This window comes from Amyelois transitella, chromosome 7, assembly GCF_032362555.1.
Source record: "Amyelois transitella isolate CPQ chromosome 7, ilAmyTran1.1, whole genome shotgun sequence".
NCBI classification, from domain to species: domain Eukaryota; kingdom Metazoa; phylum Arthropoda; class Insecta; order Lepidoptera; family Pyralidae; genus Amyelois; species Amyelois transitella.
Genome location: NC_083510.1, coordinates 5,384,723 through 5,404,639, shown reverse-complemented (window position 1 = coordinate 5,404,639; position 19,917 = coordinate 5,384,723). Strand labels below are relative to the sequence as shown.

The window sequence follows — 19,917 nt, the reverse complement described above, 5'->3', positions numbered from 1 at the left end:
GTATTATACTGGCAGCCATCAGATCCATTACATATATTTAGTTTCAATCTGCTTTTAAGTGGTCAAGAGGAATATTCAGGGCTATCTTTCGCATTTTAAATTAAATATAATTTAAAGACTCTATAGTTTAAATCTAGATACATGTATGTTGTTATGTCTGCATATATGAACATTTCTTAATGTAACGCTCTGCATTGTGAGTTGTAGAAATGAATGATTGTTAATTACTTTTCTGTTTGATAACAAAACATGTCAGGTTTTTATTGTTAGCAGTTTCTCTTTCTTTCGGCATCGAAAGCAGCTCTGTAATTACACACTTGTTACACGATGTTACCGGTAATATAGCTTAATTATGCGTATTGTAGTTCACTTCTACTAATTACTACATCAATAAATACCGGTTCGAATGCGCGAATTATAAAATAGTTCTGGAATCATTTCCGTGTTCATGATGAATTAATACAGTGATTATTATGTGAATATTTGTTAAACAACTGTCACAAATAGTAAACAGCTGAAAATAGTTACAAATAAAATATTTTACTGGAAGACATTAAAGACATTAAAAACGAATTTATTAACGCAAAAAAGTCAAATGTTTTCAGAGGATTCTTGTTTACCTGATATTCTTGTATGTTTCTTTTCTTACCTCAAAAATTATTGTTACGACAATGTAATCATTCTTTTTATGATCGACCCTAAATTACAGTAAATTGTGGGAGAGTGGTATCTGAAATAGGTTTCAGGAAAACCTGTTATACACGAATCCCGTTAAAGCTATGTGTGCTGCGTAAATAGGAAAGTTAAAAAATCTTCATCTCAATATATTTAATTAATCGCTGGGCATGGTGTAAAGGTGATTGGTTATTAATATGAATTTATGTACGTGAGGACGAAACCATCGCGAGATTGAGAGATGTTCGTTACGCAATTATTGCTATATATGCCGCTTAAGTTGAAACATCTCCATTAAAAATCTGCATATAAAGATCAAAAGTCATAATTTTTTTTTCTTTTGATGAAAAATTTCGTTCTTTGTGTACTTGTGTAAAGTAGACAAAGAACGGTATTCTTTTATTAATGATTTTTCAATTAGATAAGGAATTCAGTTAACTTTGATTATTTAACATTACAAAATATAAATAATATTTGGTTAGGATATGGAAGATGCAAGCGATGCAGGAGATGCAAGCGATACGTAAAGTAATGATATGAAATAAAAGTAAAAAAAAATAATTAATTAGTAACAATGTGCCGTAATTATTAATATTATGTATAATATATTTTTATTGCAAATCAAGAACAATAATTGTATTGAAATTTCAAGTCCAATCGGAGTGGAGTAACGGGTCGCGCGCGCAGGCCGTTATGTCATCAAGTGTGTCACAGTGACGCGGCCGCGATGAGACAACGACCTTCAACACTTACTAGATTAATAAAGCTATAGAATATTACATTTTCCGTGAAAAATAAAACTTCGCAAGAGAAAGTCCGAAATAGTAGAAGAATATGCAATCAGATTGAAAAATATTGTAAGTCTTTTTACACTGCCTTTGAAAGCTGATAATTATGTCTCTATGATATTACATGTTGATGGGAAATGTCGCGACGATGACGGACGTGCAAGACGAGGATAGGACGAGCTGCCGACGGAGCTTTTTGTTTTTTTGGACCAGTACCTTTCGAAATCAGACTTTCTTTTATTATTATAACCACATGTTCTCTTTGACAATTTATTAATTGTACAATTAATTTATTTTATCCTTTCTATTATAAATATATATTTAATAATTTTTGTTTTTCAAACCTTACTTTTCTTATTCACGACAATTTTTCCCTAACGGCTCCGTCCACATTAAAGTAGGTACCCTATGTATGCAAAACCATGGATATCGGTTGAGTGGGTTTTGACGTAATAGACGGGCAAACAAACACACTTTTAGTTTCATTAGTTGAGAAGTATGGTTTTTTTTTGCATTTACTCATCTATAAGTGCTTCATAAAAAATTTTAGACCGACGAAGATAATAAATTTAAAAGATTAATTCTTATGTCTAGTAATATTGGGTATAGTAAGGCAATGAATGTGTAGATAGTATTGGGTACTGTCAAGTACGCCATGAATGATGAGTTCGTATACCGGATATAATAAATTTAAGAGACAGATTGATGGTCTTTTATTAATTTTTGCAATCAATTAAATGGTTCCTAGAAATATACTTTAACACGTTTATTGTTTTTACAAATGCAAATGTAAAGACATATATCACAGGAAACTATAAAAAATACCGGGACATATAAAATTAACTTTTATAAAAATCTGATTATTCTTAGATTCCGGTGATAAGCGGAACAACTGCAAGAGGGATGAAGATTATTATCAAATTCAATTATTTATTTTGAAATGGGTAAAGCATTTTTTTTTTCAAATGTTGCAATTCGAAGAAAAAATCAAAATACTGTAATTTCGTATTGTTCCGCTCTATTTGAGTGAAAAATGTATTCATTATAATTGTAAAATTCCATAAAGAGCATGGCGGGTGACGGCGGCGGGCGGCATTGAAATAATAGATATTTTGATTTTCGGCAACAGCAGTTTCTTTTTTCACATCTCAGTTTAAAATTGATTTATTAGGTAATAGTTAAGTGAATCACAAAAAAATGGTCACCGACTGAGACAACATTTAATATTTCTGCATAGAAGCTCAGATTCAAAGCCAAAGGAGAGAGAAAAAAATTAAATTAATTTTCTAATATTCAAACGCGATCCTTTCCGTCATTTAAGTTGTGTTCAAAAGACATGTCAGTCACCTTTACCTTTTCATATTCAGTTATCTTTATCATCACTAAGTTACAATAGAAATCAAAACCTACTTACGTCAAAATTGTGATCGTTCATTACGGTACGTATATTGCATAAATTATGTAATTCTGTGAGCTGCGAGACGTATCCTCTCCTCGGGACGAAAGGTCAGGCATTGGTCATCTTTTGTGTCGCTTGCTGCAGCATAACGGACGGACATGACTATATCGATGCGGGACACTCACGATATCACCCCAATTTTGTAACGAGATCCTTTTCCTTTGATAACCAATATTGTAATTCGAAATGTTACGTTACAAATCTGATAGACACTTGATTCTGCTGACCGATTTGTGATGGGGAAATAAAAATGCGTGATAAAATTATTGGTCGATATCTAAATATTTAAATCAGACAGTGATCATTTAGAATTTAGGAGTGAAGCAATATAATGTCAATTATCTTTCTTGGACCCATATCTTCATGTTGATATTGTGGTCTCGTAATATTGCGAAACAACTGAATAAATAAGGAATATGCCAAGTCTAGATAGCACATGCGATTCACGTAACAAAACCATGAACAATGGCTCCTACTCACCGAACAATTAAGTTAATAATTGTGACCTATGTCGACAGACGTGGCGAATATTATCTCGACCATATTAGGATCATTTAACTACCGGTTGTGAATTTTAATCCTAGTCTGATTCACGACTTGATTATGCTTATCACTAACGCGTCTTTTCGCCCACACAGATCACAATTGTTACCTTTATGGATGCAGTTCTTAAATCACGTCTTGCAATTGCGAAACGGTTGAGACTTGAGGCAGATACCTTTGTAATTGTATCAGTGCATTTTAAAAGCATAACATACCCGCTATATTGGATATCCTTGATATGCAATTCTCCGTGCTGAAACTCGGAATGCTAGGTCAGATGTGGACTGAGTACAGACGTGATTCCAACCTAATGTAGAAGTAGATAATAATATAATAATGTTTCTTGTTACAATGTGAATTGAGCATGTGTCATGTTCGGATGCGGAGGACGACTAACAGAGTGCGGTGTGCCAAACTTCTAAATTGATATGATTCACATTTGGCTTCCACTTGATGTATGCGTTTATAGAATTAATTTATCTATAATGACTAGGAGCAGTTGGTACTTGATGTAGTTCCCTAATGCTGAATCCAGCATCAGATTTAATTTAATTGCTGACTTCAAAACTCATAGAGTTTTAATTTGTGTTTTTCTTACATTCATTTTGACTCCATGGAGGTCATTGCCCTCATGGTTAACAAATAGTTTGTATCCTGGCTGGATGAGTCAGCTGTGGCATGCAGGATGAAGGTCGGGAGACGGGATGACGTGCACGCAACCAGATTGAGGTAGTATTGGGCGTGGGCATTGTTACTTTCAATCTCATTCGTATTGAAGTGATAGACGTCAGCGTTCGAAGCTAGGCAATATCGAAAGGTATAATTTTGTAATTTTTCGATTTTTAATCAGAGATTTTTATTTATATGATTTTGTTTAATACAGAACTATTTGTTGAGTTTTATCGGAACTTGTTTTGATAGAAATTAAAACTGCACTTTCAGAAATAACTCATTGAACTTATATTTTTGTAGTTGGTTCATACGTTAGGTATTAACATCAAGGACATTATAAAAAGTGAACTTAATTCAATACATTGAACATTGTAACAAACGCTCTTTTTAAATATTTTGTTCAATATTCTATTTTTGTTCTTTTTTTTCTTAGCCAGGCCAGCAATACCACTTTCAAATTATTGTACAGATTTAATTAAGTAAAAATCCATACTATTAATAATTATCCTTATGTAATGCATGCGTCAAAAAGTTTTATCACTGTAATTTATTACGACCACGAAAAGTCAGTAAATACATATAGGTATACTGGGCGCTGAATATTTAGGGTAACTTACTCTGAAATTACTATTGACTACTGATAAGTATATCGGTACCGTTATGTAAAATTTGTATACCAGCTTTAATTCAATTTAAATTGAAAATTCTTAGAAATTTACGCCCCAAAATGAAATACATATATCAACATACATACATATAGTCACGTCTATATCCCTTGCGGGCAAATAGAGCCAAAAGTCTCAAAAAGATTTAAAGGCCACGCTGAGCTGTATGAAGAAATATTTAATGAAAATGGTTTTATGTACATATTTACTACAAAGTCTCATAAATGCTTTTGTACGGGCTTTATGCCGTTTAACATTATTATACCTCTGATTAAAGACGAAAACGCTGTTCTTATCCGTTTGGGCCACACGCCAGATTTCGCTCATCTCTCGGACGTGGTATCCGGCAGACGTCCCGCCTCTGTCACATTCCGAGACGCTTCCGTTGCCACTCATAGAACTTTTTGTTTGTTCACCTATTAACAATGATGAACGACATCTTGATTGGATAATGACTACTTTGGATGTAAAAATGTTCGTCAAAACAGGCGTCTCTTAGATAAGGCAATCGTTACTTTAAGTATTATGAATGGATGAATAAAAGAAAACTTTTCTTTAGCCCGCCAGATCCGATAAAAGTCCAGTTGATTTATAGACAACAGATTTATAAAATAATACACTCATCCCCTAACGACAGCACTTAATGTGGGGTATTTTACAATATTTGACAATAAAAGAAAAATATTGCACAGAATTCCGTACAATATTGCTTAAACATACCTAAATGTGTTTAGCCCCGCGTTTGACATTTACATTCTGGTAGCAATTTCGACAGAAAAGTTCCCATGCGTTTGCCAACGTTATATAATATTGAGAAGACCGCGTTATACTACGACATTTAACCTCCTCGTCTCAAGCAATACTTAGGTACTAGTTAGACCGATGTCTTTTCTGTATAAGATTAAGCATGAACTTTAATAATAGGTACGTGTAATTAGTCAATAAGTCTTTTATGACTTTTGCTCTAAGGGGTTAGCTTATAAACTATTTTATTAATAATTATTTTTAATGATAAGCTTATAAGTAAGAGACAACCTTTTATTCTGATTCATGAAATAAGTTAACTTCGGAATATTTAATTCACATTACCATAGTGTTAATTTAATTAAAGGTAGATTTGCTAAAAATCATAATCATTTGCGCTATAAGGGCTTAAAATTGCTTGGATATGAAATTGTTAATGTTTTTTTAACGAGCATGCATTTTTGGTGGGTGTAGTTTTGTAATTCTATTAAATGGACTCATAAGGTATGGGGCAGATGTAACTCACTGATTATTATCATTAAGTTACAAAATTTGTGATATATGATAGCACCATAGAAACTTATTAAGTAGGCAGGTATTTATCATAAAACTAAACATTATGCAATGAAAACAATAAATTAGTTCTATTTGAAAATGTCATCATACCGTAATGATTGTTGTATGTAACAAATAATAGGTTACGTACTTCACAAACATATATTATTATTTAAGAAAAACTAGAGTAAGTAATCGTAATAGTTACGACTGTTCGACTTTCAAACACCAACATTAGAATAATTGACCAACTATCGGAATACTTGCCCGCCGTTATTTTATTTTAATCCACCATGACGCGTTATGAAGCCAAATCATAGAAATTGTTTCAGCTTGCAACATGGCGAATAGATGCTGCAGAAATAACCTTATGTAACGGACAATCATTTCCTGTGTCACTTTATGTATACTTTGTGGCAGAAGCAATAAGTTTTGGTGTACGCATTGTAATTAAAATTAATTTTGTCAATTTTGCATCATGATATTTCTCAGCCGCGTCGACATTTTCCCATGACCTTTTGTTTCTTGGCCGCATGAACGCTAATCTTTTATTTACCTGCAGTTCCGTAATGGGTTTCCACGTGAACATTTTAATTGAGTAATACATTAACCACGTAATACGTAATTACTTTAATTTGTACATGTAATGTGATTGAAAATTTTTCGATACGTTTTACTACAATATCAAGATCGACACGTGGACATGAAATTAATTAATTTTAAACATATTGAATGCGTACCTTTATATGAAAGTAGTGAAACGAGTGAATCTTTCAATACCATATAAATAAAAGACAGGTATTTCTAAAGAATTCCATATAAAGATATATTCAGACGTGATAATTATCAATCCAAGGCTTAATTTGGCTTGAAAGTAAAATTTTAACGCTTGAAGGCCTTGGATTAGACGGAGTTTGAACGGAAATGACTTAATTACTCGGATGCTTGGCAATGTTGTTAAAATCTATGATTACTGCAAGAAAAGAGTTGCACTAAATAAGTGGTAAGAAAAGTAAAAATATTTTTGTCATCACCAATAAAGCCATAGTATTCGAAATAACATAAATCTTTTTACTTCTCCTTCATAATGAAAAATAAGGAACGTACAGTAGTAGTTCTTATACCACAACTGTTTTATTTATAGCGAAACTTAGTACCTAATTTTATTTAGGTACATAATCATAGTCTTTACCTTAAATAAAATAACTTTACGTTTACATCGTAAAAATGTCCTAACCATTTGAGCTGAATGAAAAATAATTGGGAGGCTATATTCTGGCTTAATTGGATTATGATTGACTTATTCAGCGAACTAGCAATAATAAGTATTTCATAACAAGTAAACATCTCATGATGTCATATAATACGATTGATACGTGGGACGTACCTGCTTCTCTGCAGATATACTGACAGCTCCCGTGCAAGCTATAAACAATGGAGAAAGCAAACCCCACTAAACTATGTCGTTGATCTGTTTTTCAACGATGACATAATTTAACATCTCTTGAAATACATGGCGTTATAAGTAAGCGATACTTTGATGTTTTATACAAAAATCAATTTAATATTAAGTGATGGTTTGGCTTCGTCTATGATAAATTAATAATTTCTTTTTAAAATGTGCACCATTAAAAATGAATCTTTTTCTATCAGCGCTAAATTTACTTTTCAACATTTGTTTCTCACCAAACATAAGAAATAGGAATAATAACATTTAGAATTTTGCTTAACATCATGTTAATATTTCATCATAAAAAATACCTTTTCTTTTATTACCTAGTATGTTTGCATGTTATTTTGTTTGAAACGCATAGGAATGTTTAAGTACATCTCTGTACAACAGACACGACTCTAAGGATTTTTATGTATGGGTAATAATGAATGCATTCCAATGACTCATCAGTCACTTGATGCAAAATTGGCGATAAGTAGGTGGTATGTACGTGCGTGCATCGACGAATCATTGTTGTTGCAGACCAAGGGCGTTCATAAATGTTTTCCATGGTTTATTCTAATCTCCAAGGTAAGTTTTCTTAACAAGCATACGGAGATTGAAGATTATTCCAAGTTTCCATAAATTTGTCTACGAGTATCCCTTGAAAGAAAAAATGTGCGTTTAAACGACCACAAGTCGTACAATAAGTTTCTAAATTCGTATTTAAAAAAATGTGGGACATGTGATTTAAGTTTTTGATGGGGATTGATTTGAAGCATCATGAGGGATCGTGTTCGAACATTTGAATCTTGGGAAGCGATTCAGATGTTTATAAATAAATACTTTACTTGACGATTTATTTGTTGGGAAAAACTCAATTTCGATTGGAATATAATGAAGTGAAACAACCAGTTCTAAATAATTTATATTAGTTACCTTGTAATTAATGTGATAATTTTCATAAATTGTCTTGTCCAGATGGAATTGTCAATGACAATCATTATAATGTCGTTCACACGGGACGGACTTGTGGCAATTTGCAATAATACAGTAAAGCCTTTTTAATGGATCGTTCAATTAAAATTGACGATTATACCGATAATTTGAGTAGATATAAATGAAGTAAGTAACAGGTATGTGACCTCCGCCTATAGTCATATCTGCGTGTAGTTGGTTTCTGTTAAGGCGGTATTTAATAGGGTTGCCATCCATCAAAAGATAATAAGAAACATGGTGAGCCTTTATGGCCAATTAATGGTTAATTCTGAAGGTCGAAAGTTAAGAAATGTTATTGTTACTCATCACAAGTATTATTAGATATTTTGACTCACTCATCTCTTGTTTTCAGTAAAGATATAGCCAACGGTGGCTCATTATACATACATACATACATATGATCACGTCTATATCCCTAGCGGGGTAGACAGAGCCACCAATCTTGAAAAGACTGATAGGCCACCGCTCAGCTGTTTGGCTTAGTGATAGAATTGAGATTCAATAGTGACAGGTTGCTAGCCCATCGCCTAAAAGAGGAATCCCAAGTTTATAAGCCTATCCCTTAGTCGCCTTTTACGACATCCGTGGGAAAGAGATGGAGTGGTCCTATTCTTTTTTGCAATGGTGCCGGGAACCACACGGCACATTATTAATATGTTAATGGGGCAATTCGGGATAGTTAAGTAAACACAGAAACCTACAGGAAGGGGCCATTTTTCTGTTGTTATTTGGAATTCCTTCACGGTAGTTTTTACGTCTGATGGGTAAGTGAGTGTTTTTACCCATTGGATATAAGTCTTTTGGTAGGGAATTTATTTTTATTTATAGTTATAATACTCTTACGTCACATACAACCCTAGGGCATGCGACGCGTGACGGCGGCGCGGGCGCAGTGGAGCGTTGCGCAAGACGTAAACAGCCTGCTTTTACCCGTGGCCAAACGCATCAATTAAGCAAATTGTATCAAAAAGTGTACATGTCAACATTTTTAAAATTATTATATTAACCTTTTTTTTCAAAAGAAATTTTTGATAAGTTATAAGTATGTTTTTAACTTACCTCAATCCACTTGTCATGTCATTTAAATCAGAAACACATTGCAAAATAGCGATACTTGCAACGAAAATTGAAATATCGTTGGTTAGAAATTTAAATTTAAAATGTTGTTTAAAAATGACAACTATGTTAGTTATCATAATTTAGAACATTTTAATTGTTATGCACTCATTTGAAGTACCTACTTCAAATGTTACAAAGAATTCGAAAATCTTTTGCAGTTACTTAAATACAAATTCCACGAACCCAAAGGTGACCAATTCTGCAACATTTAATCGATAACATACCAAACTAATAACCAATTTCCTTCAGTCTTTTAAACCTGTATCTGGATATTTTTAACAACATCGGTTAGTTGTAAACTCTTGTTATAGGATATATTTTATATGGTATTTTATGTCTACAAAAAATGTTTGGACTTTTAATCGATATAAAAAATATCTTTGTGTGATAGCCTATATTTTTTTCTTCTGTATGAAGGTAATACGGTTCATATTTTTCATTTTATACCTAACTTAGTTTCATTGTGTTCGAGTATGTTGAAAGGAAAACATGACAACAAACTGCTCTATTAGATTGTCCATTACACTAAACAAGTTGGCCATAATCATTGTTAACTTGTTATAATAGATTTATAAGTAACAGCTGGTATTACAACATTCGAATGGTGCGGTCAATTCTTTGTAGCATTATAAAATTTTATTTGTATCGTGTTAGTTGTTTTGTATTACCTCACGTACATATATTGTATGAAGTGAAATAAGTATAGACGCGATGAAATAATATTCTAAAATTTTAATTTCGAATGTCTGCTTACATATGACTTCGTTCGCCGTAACAGTTCACTGTCACCAGACATAAGAAACTCTTCTTCCTCCTGGATTTAGTCACCCGGTAGAGGAGCCCGGGGTATGCCTTTGACCTTGGAACCTGGCTTCGGTGAGTCAGGTTTTTAGACGAAGCGATTATCAACCAAACCCGTATTGGATCGATCATGGTTACACATTTAGTTGCCTGAATGTACAGGTATCGTAAAAGTCGTAAAAGCATCGGTTAGTATTCAAACTAACGTACATAACTTCGAAAATAGTCATTGGGACATGGCTAACTGCCATTATTTGTATGATTTCAAACTAAAATTGCAACTAAATGATAGAAGGATCGTGTTTATGTATATAAATGTCAAATAAATGTTAAAATAGTTTCATATCACACGAGTATCAAACGCTGTGTTTCAAATTATGCTCAGAACAGATGTGTCGTTTATTGCAGTATTTACTTTATTAGGTCCACTATAATGTATAAAAATTAATAAAGATTTTTTTTAAATACCTTTTAGTGATAAAGATCTACAAAACACACTAAACAAAAAAGTTGTAAGTAAATAAATTACCAGCTTACGGCAACAATTTTGCTCGCGTGTAATTTTTAATGTGCAATTCTGATGACGTAGGTACAATATACGTACCTCTAAGCTAAATTGTTAAAAAGTTATTTTTTTTATGAATCGCTAACTACTTACATACATACATACATACATATGATCACGTCTATATCCCTTGCGGGGTAGACAGAGCCAACAGTCTTGAAAAGACTGAATGGCCACGTTCAGCTATTTGGCTTAATGATAGAACCGAGATTCAAATAGTGACAGGTTGCTAGCCCATCGCCTAAAAGAGGAATCCTAAGTTTATAAGCCTATCCCTTAGTCGCTAACTACTTCTGCATTTATAATACTGGTAATATGATAAATAAAAGTTTGTTTTGCACGGTTAGCATAAAAAGTATAAAAATATGAATGCTACATATGCAGTGTGAGTGGGACATCATTTACGGGGGAATTTATAGAAAAATGTAGCAAATCTTAATTTTGTATTTTCGGTATTTTCTATCTATATGCCAAATATCATCAATGCCAAACATTAAAAAAAATATTCATTTTTTTTTGCCAAACAGCAAAAAAGCATATTTTCTACTATGGTATATGAGTTATATTTCTGAATTCTCCATAAAGCAAGGTGTCGTCGATTGCTGTAATAATTTCTCGTATAGCGATCGCGGTTAATGGCGTCGTCTCGTCCTTGACATTTGTGGATGCCTCTGGTTGTTCAGATCGAATCACTTTAAACTTCTACCAGAATGTATTCGTTTCAATAAGCAACTTAGAATTTATTAACTCAGATTGAATTGAAATTACATAAATTTTCACTTCGAGTGATACATTTGTGTACAATCGAACTAGCTGTAGACATGTTTTTGTTAAATATTTGCATTAATTTTTACAGTAATAAGATAAAGGCCATTTATTAAATCCATGTGTTTTGGTGATCTGGATTTAATATTTACAGGATTTATTTGATTTTGGATTTTTAGGAGAATTTTTTTTGATAGTTTCATTGGAATATATTTAATTATTCGGACTGAACCTTAATAAGTGAACAGTCATATCATTCTGATTTCTATTAACGACACACTGTACATTTATTTTTTACAGACTTACTAACAGACCTTAACGTCAGTCAGGTGGCATTGCATATGGTCATAATGCCCGTTTTACTGAACTAAGGAAATACTGTTATTTAAGTTATAAAAAAAATAACATGATAGTAAGGACAGTAGGTAACTTACGTTCCGGTAGCAATTGATAACTCAAGGTCGTAAGCGCACCCACAGCTCAACCACCTGTCAATCAAAGTAGGCAGGCCTCACACCTCTGTGTATTGAATCAATCCCTCAATACATTTTTTGTACTTTCAAGTACACAAACGGCCCACCAAGTGGTAAATTTATTAAGGCTACGTTCTGCCTCCGCCACTGGATACGTCATGCTGTTCTTGGAAGATGCTCTTGGGGGATACCTACACTAGTCGATTGCCGTGAACTTAGACCCTCGACCCTCTTTTGTTTTTTTTTATAAAATTGTGAATCTCAAAAACTACCAGACCGATTTTGATGCTCTTACTTAATTTTTATCAACTGTTCCTACGCACATTTCAAACTTCATCAAAATCAGATCAACGGTTGGAAATTATAAATTCATACAAAAACAAAATGACAACAAGGTAGTATTTACATATTGTTAAGTCTAAATGTGGGGCACGTCCATACTAACCGAGCTGCATTGCGAGTCAAATCCCTGGCGAGATTGCCCAGTATATGTAGACGCCGCCTTATCAAGCTGTCATTTTATTACTGTTAATCCATTAATAAAACAAAGACCAAAGAACCGTTTATTGCATTTCAATCAAAATATGTTTAAATATTGAAAATTAAAATATATATATTTTTTTAATGCTGTTTCCTTTAGATACTTAAGTCTAATTCTATACTACATTCATAAAATTATTAATTCATCGTTATTTCCTTGCGAAGAAGAAATAAATAATTACCTACTCAAAAAATGTAAATTTTAAAATTTATGTACCCAAACAAAGTGTAAATGGCATAACTGTTATATGAGTTCATTGCGTAATCATTAACATAATTATTTAAATCAAAACACTGCAGTTAAGTCGAGTTTAATTTTAAATTTAGATTAACTATGAAATAAGGCTTAAGAAAGGTTGATAATTATTCCATGTTATGTTATTTTAAAAATGTGACTAGCTTTTGCATGGCTTGGGACGCGCATTTTTACGCAAATCACATAGAAACTTTGGGGTGAAAAGTATTTTATGTCCTTCTGAGTATCCATGTTTAACTGGTATATGTATGTCAAATTTCATGAAAATTTGTAAAGTAATCAAAAGATGTCAAACAAATAAACACTCTTCATTTCAAATATTAGAATAGGGAATGAATAACAAGAAAAATATTTTAAATACCTACCAACATAAGTTGAATATCTGAATGCTACATGTAATTAATTTTAAATGATGTGTAATAGATCGCTATCTCGATGAACTTGACAGTTCAAATTAGGTTCTATGAAAATGCTTCTTTCGAATACTAGAGAAAGCTATTCCGAGTATCAGTAAGTAGGTAATCAAACCTTATATTAAAGATTGACATATCTAGGATATTTTCTTGTTGTACAAGTGAATGTAGCGGACTTTCAATTTATCAATCCATCTTCTATTCAAATAATTATTTTCTTTGTTTAGTATGAAAGTGGACATAGAATTTACTTAAATTTCAATTTAAAGTGTATTATCATGAAACAAATATACAAAGTTACATTAACATACTCGTAACTTAAGTATGATAATATACCTACATATATACTAAAATCATACACTACACATATATTTAGGAGGTATTTGAATTATGGGATTCTTTTTCCTCCTGGCTTTAGTCCCGGTTGCATCCTCACCACTCTGGAAAGGAGCCCGGGGTATGCCTTTGACCATGGATCAGGCAAATACCAATGACTATTTTCGAAGTTATGCACATTAGTTTGAATACTAACCGATTAACCTAACAAATTGATAATAAATAATGTTTATTTGTTTTCAGTTTTTGATATAGTTTAGTTTTTAAATGTTTGTGAAGATAAAATTAAGATTTTTATTGTTACAAAAACATTCGAATTGTGGTTTCCATCCTTCATTTTCAATCCTTAAAAACATTAAAATGTCTTCATCATAACGACATTAAAGTAGAACACATTCAAAGTACGTTGTTATATTATAGTTTTGAATCCACATGGTGTCATTGGATGCCGGTACAATACCGGCATGATTGATGAGAATCGATCATATTGCAATCAGAAATTTCTTGCAATATGGTAGAATTAACATTTCGTATGTCCATATAATTCAATGAGTTCAAGTACAGACAAATGAGCAGTTACAAAATCTATGTGGTAACCAGAAATTACAAATATAAATAATAGTTTGTTTGCTAATAAGTATAAAAAATAACATCTATATAAAAATAAATCTTTTCTTGTAGGGGTAGGTAGAGATTATTTTAATTTTAATAAATTTTCAAAAGCAATTATTAATAATATAAACATGCAATTATTAATTATATAAACATACACATACATTGACGTATATAACCCTTGCAGGGTAGACAGAATCAACAGTCTTGGAAAGACTGATTGGCCACGTTCAGCTATAAGGCTTAATGGTAGAATTGAGATTCAAATAGTGGCAGATTGCCTTTCGCTTAAAACGAGAATCTCAAGTTAATAAGCCATTCCCTTAGTCGCCTTTAACGACATCTGTGAGAAAGAGATGGAGAAGTCATATTCTTTTTCCATGGGTGCCGGTAACCACGCGGTACATTATATCTTTTTATTTTTCTAGTAAATAAATTAACACTGCTGTTTGAAAGAAACCAACTTTGATCTGGCCCTAAAAAAGCAATTCCTGAAATACCCAAAAAGAATTAATTAAATTACTTAGTACATTCAGACATAAAACTTAACTGTCAATTAGTACAGAATAGTTTCCTTATCATACAGTATTGGACGGCGAAGCTAATTTTAGAACGGTGGCGCCGGCGCAGCGCAGCGACCTATCAGTTGCAATATTTTGTTGCATTTATTGCTTTTATCAGTTGCAGTTTCGAAGTAGAAATTTAGTAATTTAAATAATTAGCAACCTTAAAAGAGAGACATGGTACTGACTAACTCAAATAATTGTAATAATAATCTCGTTTTGTATGTTTTACTCATATAGTGTGCAATAAAGAGTTTATCTATAATTTTATAATACAGAAATTAATAAAAAATAATAATATTTTTACTGCACATAAAAAGCTGAAAAATCAACACGATTCTTTGGGTGAAATAAATCTACCATTTCTTTATGATGATGTCATTTATTCTACTTCTGGAATTTCCTTCGACAATACATGTGTCACAAAATTACAAAACTGTCTAGCATATATCGCGGACACTTGATAATTTGTGCACGGCAAATAAAATCGTGACTTTCTGTCGGTTTGTAAGCCAAAATGCCGGTTGGTTACAGTGAACTCTCGCCAGATGTAATATCAATTTGTCCGGTGGCCTTGACACAGAAGTATTAGAGTTTCTCTCGGCAAATGAGGGCACAGTTTTTGTTCATAACAATCATAACTAAAGAAGACACGCTCAGGAAAATCTACACACTTAAGCCGGTCACACACTTTGTTAGAATATATATTAAACATACCGTTCTATATATATTATAGCAAGCTATCATAATACACGCGGAGTTAAAATACCTATTCTAAAACATGACCGTGGCTCCACCCACGTAAAATGAAAAATCCCGGTATATTCTGTCTCCGGGGATTTCATGAAATTCTCTGTAAGAACACCCCCCGACTACATGAGGAAACTACAAGAAATATTTGAAATGTCCAGATCCAGCTGCTTGGGCTGTGCGTTGATGTTTCAGTCAATTAGACAGTTAGTGTCCTTTTTTATACATTTAGATATGCAATTATATAAATGACGGTATAACTTGTTACTAGTACCAGAATAGAAATAAATATATGATAGTGCGTTTGCGGTCTCTCAAAGATTTTGTATAGACAATAAAATGACATTATATATTATAGCTGAAGTCTGTGACGGGCCTAACACTTCGCAACGTGCTTGTATCTCAGTTCATTACACGCTCTCCATATTTGTTGCAATCGGGTTTTTGAATTTGGGTAACTATTTAGGGTAATGAGAATGTAATACAAATTTGCGGGTTTATTTTATTTGATTAGCATGGAATTTAAGCCTGCGGTCGCAACTCATTTGCTTTTTACTGTATGTATTTTTAAAGACTTACAGATTTTAGTCGATTCCCTATGATTAATTTAAGACTTGGCTCTGCCTATCCCGCAAGTGATAGACACGTGATTATATCTATGTATATATTAATGCTTCAGAATGAAAATGATACTTACTTACATACATATAATTACGTCTCTACCTCTTGCGGGATAGACAGAGCCAACATTTTAAGAAGACTATAAGGCCATGTTGGTTGTGGCATTGCTTTAATGATGAAATTGAGATTCAGATAGTAACAGGTTGCGCTAGCACATCGTCTAAAAGATGAATCCCAAGTTTGTTATAAAAAAGATATTTATAGATAGGTAATGACGATATACATTTTTTAGGGAAAGACTGGTAAGTATCGTGGCTATAGTGTGTTATCGTGTTTTACGGGTCTACACTTATTCTCTTTATATTTCTGTTCTCTATTTTTTTTGTGTAAATAAAATGTTAAAAAATATTACGTGTATTCTCTCACCTTAATCGGTGTTATAAAAAAGCAGGGCCGCGGGGGTTAGTCCGTGTCCGCAGCCAGGCAGCGCGACATCTTGTCCGGCCACTGCGACACCACATACCAGACGCGTTAGCTCCGATGTTACTCTCGATACATATCCTGAAAAAAACATACATACATACAACTCACGTACCTTATCCTTTTCGGGGTAGACTGAGTCAATAGTCTCGCGAAGACTGAAAGGCCACGTACAGCTTTATGGCTTTTATTGATGAAATTGAGATTTAAAAAGTGACGGGTAATGCCCATCGCCTAAATAAAGTTCCCCAATTTATAAGCCAAGAAAACGAATTTATTAGCCTTGTTCTTTGTCGCCTTTTACGACATCGATGGTAAGTAGAAGGACAGGTCCTATTCTAACGTGCTGGAAGCCACACGGCATATGGAAAAATATATTGAAAAAATAAAAGTAAATAGGCTCAGTAGTAAAGTCAATGTCCAGTTTATAGAATGACGGTATGATGAATTTATTCATTCATACTTATACATATACTTAGATGGTTTGGTCACGTGTAAAGGATGAATAAAACAGGTTGACTAAGCAAGTCAACAAGGAGAGTCTGAATGAGAAGGTTTCGAGTGAGACAAATAAAGGATGTCCCGGCGAAAGTTAAGAGTACCCGAAACCGAGAAGCTTGCAAGACGAGGGTTATGAATGTGGATGAAGCGCTTCTTTCGCTACATCCACATTCATAATCTATTATAGTTTACACGCAATTATTGAATTACCTTTTTTCTATACCAAAGAATAAATAGCGAAAAATGTTACGTTAGCAACGTTGCTAACATAAATTATTATTTTCTGATTCGAGTGGAATTACTGCTTTTCATCAACAGTCTATAATAGTGGTTATGTACACAAGTTATAATGGCTGAAAGTCCGGAAAACGGTGTTAACCATGTTTTTACATTATATTGATGACGGGCCTACCGTTCACCTTCACTTGCTGCGATAATGACAAAAAACAAATACCAGCTACGAGAACCTCTTGTATACATCTTGATCAACGGGTACAGTGTTATAATATTTTTCCAATAACGGAATAAAATTTAGTGCTTGGTCTTTTTTGTCACGTCACTAAAGAGCTAACAAAAGTATTTTTCTGGATTCGATTATCCGTTTTGGATCTCGATGGGGCTTCGCTCCTTAGGACAATTTAAAAAAGTAGCCTATGGTGTTCTTTAGGATTTTATCTCTCGGTGCCAAATATCATCAAAATCAGTTTTGTAGTTTCTGAATTTGTGCAGGGCAGGAGCAACATCTTTCCACGATGCAGGGATCTTGGCAAATGGAAATATTTAGTCTCTGCCTACTTCTTCGCGAAAGTGGCGTGATTTTATGTGTGAATGTATTGCGTGTTTCCTAAAAATTAAACTATGAAAGTCTCAGGTACCAATATAAAAAGAATAGGACCACTCCATCTTTTTCTGGATCTCTCCATGGATGTCGTAAAAGGCGACTAAGGGATATGTTTATCATCTTGGGATTCTTCTTTTAGGCGATGGGCTAGCAACCTGTTACTGGTACTTACTGAATCTCAATTCTATCATTAAGCCAAACAGCTGAACGTAGCTTATCAGTCTATCAAGTCAATCAACTGCTGGCTCTGTCTACCCCGTAAGGGATAAAGACGTGGTCATATGTTTGTATGTAAATTATAGCATTTATGTTGAATTTAATTCTCACTTCTCTACTCATATTACTCATTTAAATGCAAAAGTAACTCACTCTGTCTGTAACACTTTCAAGCCAATACTACTAAACCGATTGTGATCGCGCGGTTATTTAAAACACGCTTCTTTTCCAAAGGCTTTTCATTTCCAAGGTCAAAAATTATTTGTGATTAGCCATGAGCAAACTTTTATGAGCATTAACAGAAATAAAAAAGTATCTACAGTAATTAGGCAATCAAATACTTTCTGTCCGTACGGCACCGTTACCATATTTTGCCAGCAAGGTTAAATTAGTTAGACAAATATACTGACTAATCTGTGTTACTTTCTAATGCAGTAGGCAGTGATGGACGGTCACTTAGTGTGATACATTTTTTATCAAGAGACGCCTTCAAGGATACTTTGTTCGCCTTTATTGACAAAGGGAGAAACTTTAGTATCATACATACACACTTATGTAAAATCACGCCTCTATCCCGGAGGGGTAGGCAGAGACTACCTCTTTCCACTTGCCACGATCTCTGTATATTTCCTTCGCTTCATCCACATTCATAACTCTCTTCATGCAAGCTCGGCGGTTTCGGGTACTTTTGACCTGACCCTTTACCAGGACGTCCTGAATTTGATCAAGATACGTTCATCTAGGTCTTAATTTTTTTTGAGTTTAATTGTTTTTAAGTCAGAAAACACCTTACACATCTGCGACTCGTGCAAGTTAGTAAAGCCGTAAAGCCAGTATACATAAAAGTCAATTTAATTTTAATGATTGATGTTTGTAATTAAATATGACAGCAATTATTTAAGATAATCATATAACTTCAAACGGCAGTTCAAAGTAGTAGCTGGCAAAAAGATTGCAGGAATGAAAATGTCAAAATTAATTTAAGTAATAGTCTACGTCTAAATTAATGTAATAAAAGTGTAATAACTAATTACAGAAGGAATATTCTCTATTAATTTCCGCTTTCATTAATTACATCGGCTGTGGACATCTTGTTAAAAAGTTAATTCGCATGCCACGGAATGATAAATGCATTTTTAATGTCAATTTGAACGCAATTTCAAGGAAATAGCAACAAAAGCTAGGTTTATCGGTACTTTTTGAACAGTTCATTAAAGTTTATTTAGTTATATCATTGAGCCTTACAGCTGAACGTGGCCTGTCAGTCTTTCGACTCTGTCTACCCCGCAAGATATATAAATATGATTATATGAATGAATTATTAAAGTTTAAAATATATTCATTCGGCCCGCGGTTTCTGTCGCGTGTAAATTGTACAATATAAAGATTAAATTGAAATTTAAGGTGAAATTTTAGTCGAAGTAAGAAACATTGTTGTTATGATTAGGTGTTTGACATAATAAGTTTATAGAATGGGTGGCCGAAAAAAACTTTTAAGAAATACAGCCAATATATTTCATTGTAAAGACGATA

The 19,917-nt window shown here is 33.2% G+C and overlaps 1 protein-coding gene across 2 annotated transcripts in view; it reads right to left on the bottom strand.

The window, feature by feature from the left end:
• The window catches only part of LOC106134217 (mucin-5AC), a 41,173-nt gene that overhangs the window by 6,598 nt on the left and 14,658 nt on the right, over positions 1-19,917 (bottom strand). For both annotated transcript variants that reach the window (XM_013334221.2, XM_013334214.2), the window contains exon 2: positions 16,773-16,907. The gene's annotated coding sequence lies outside the window, so the exon portion shown is untranslated. The remainder of the gene's footprint in view (positions 1-16,772; positions 16,908-19,917) is intronic.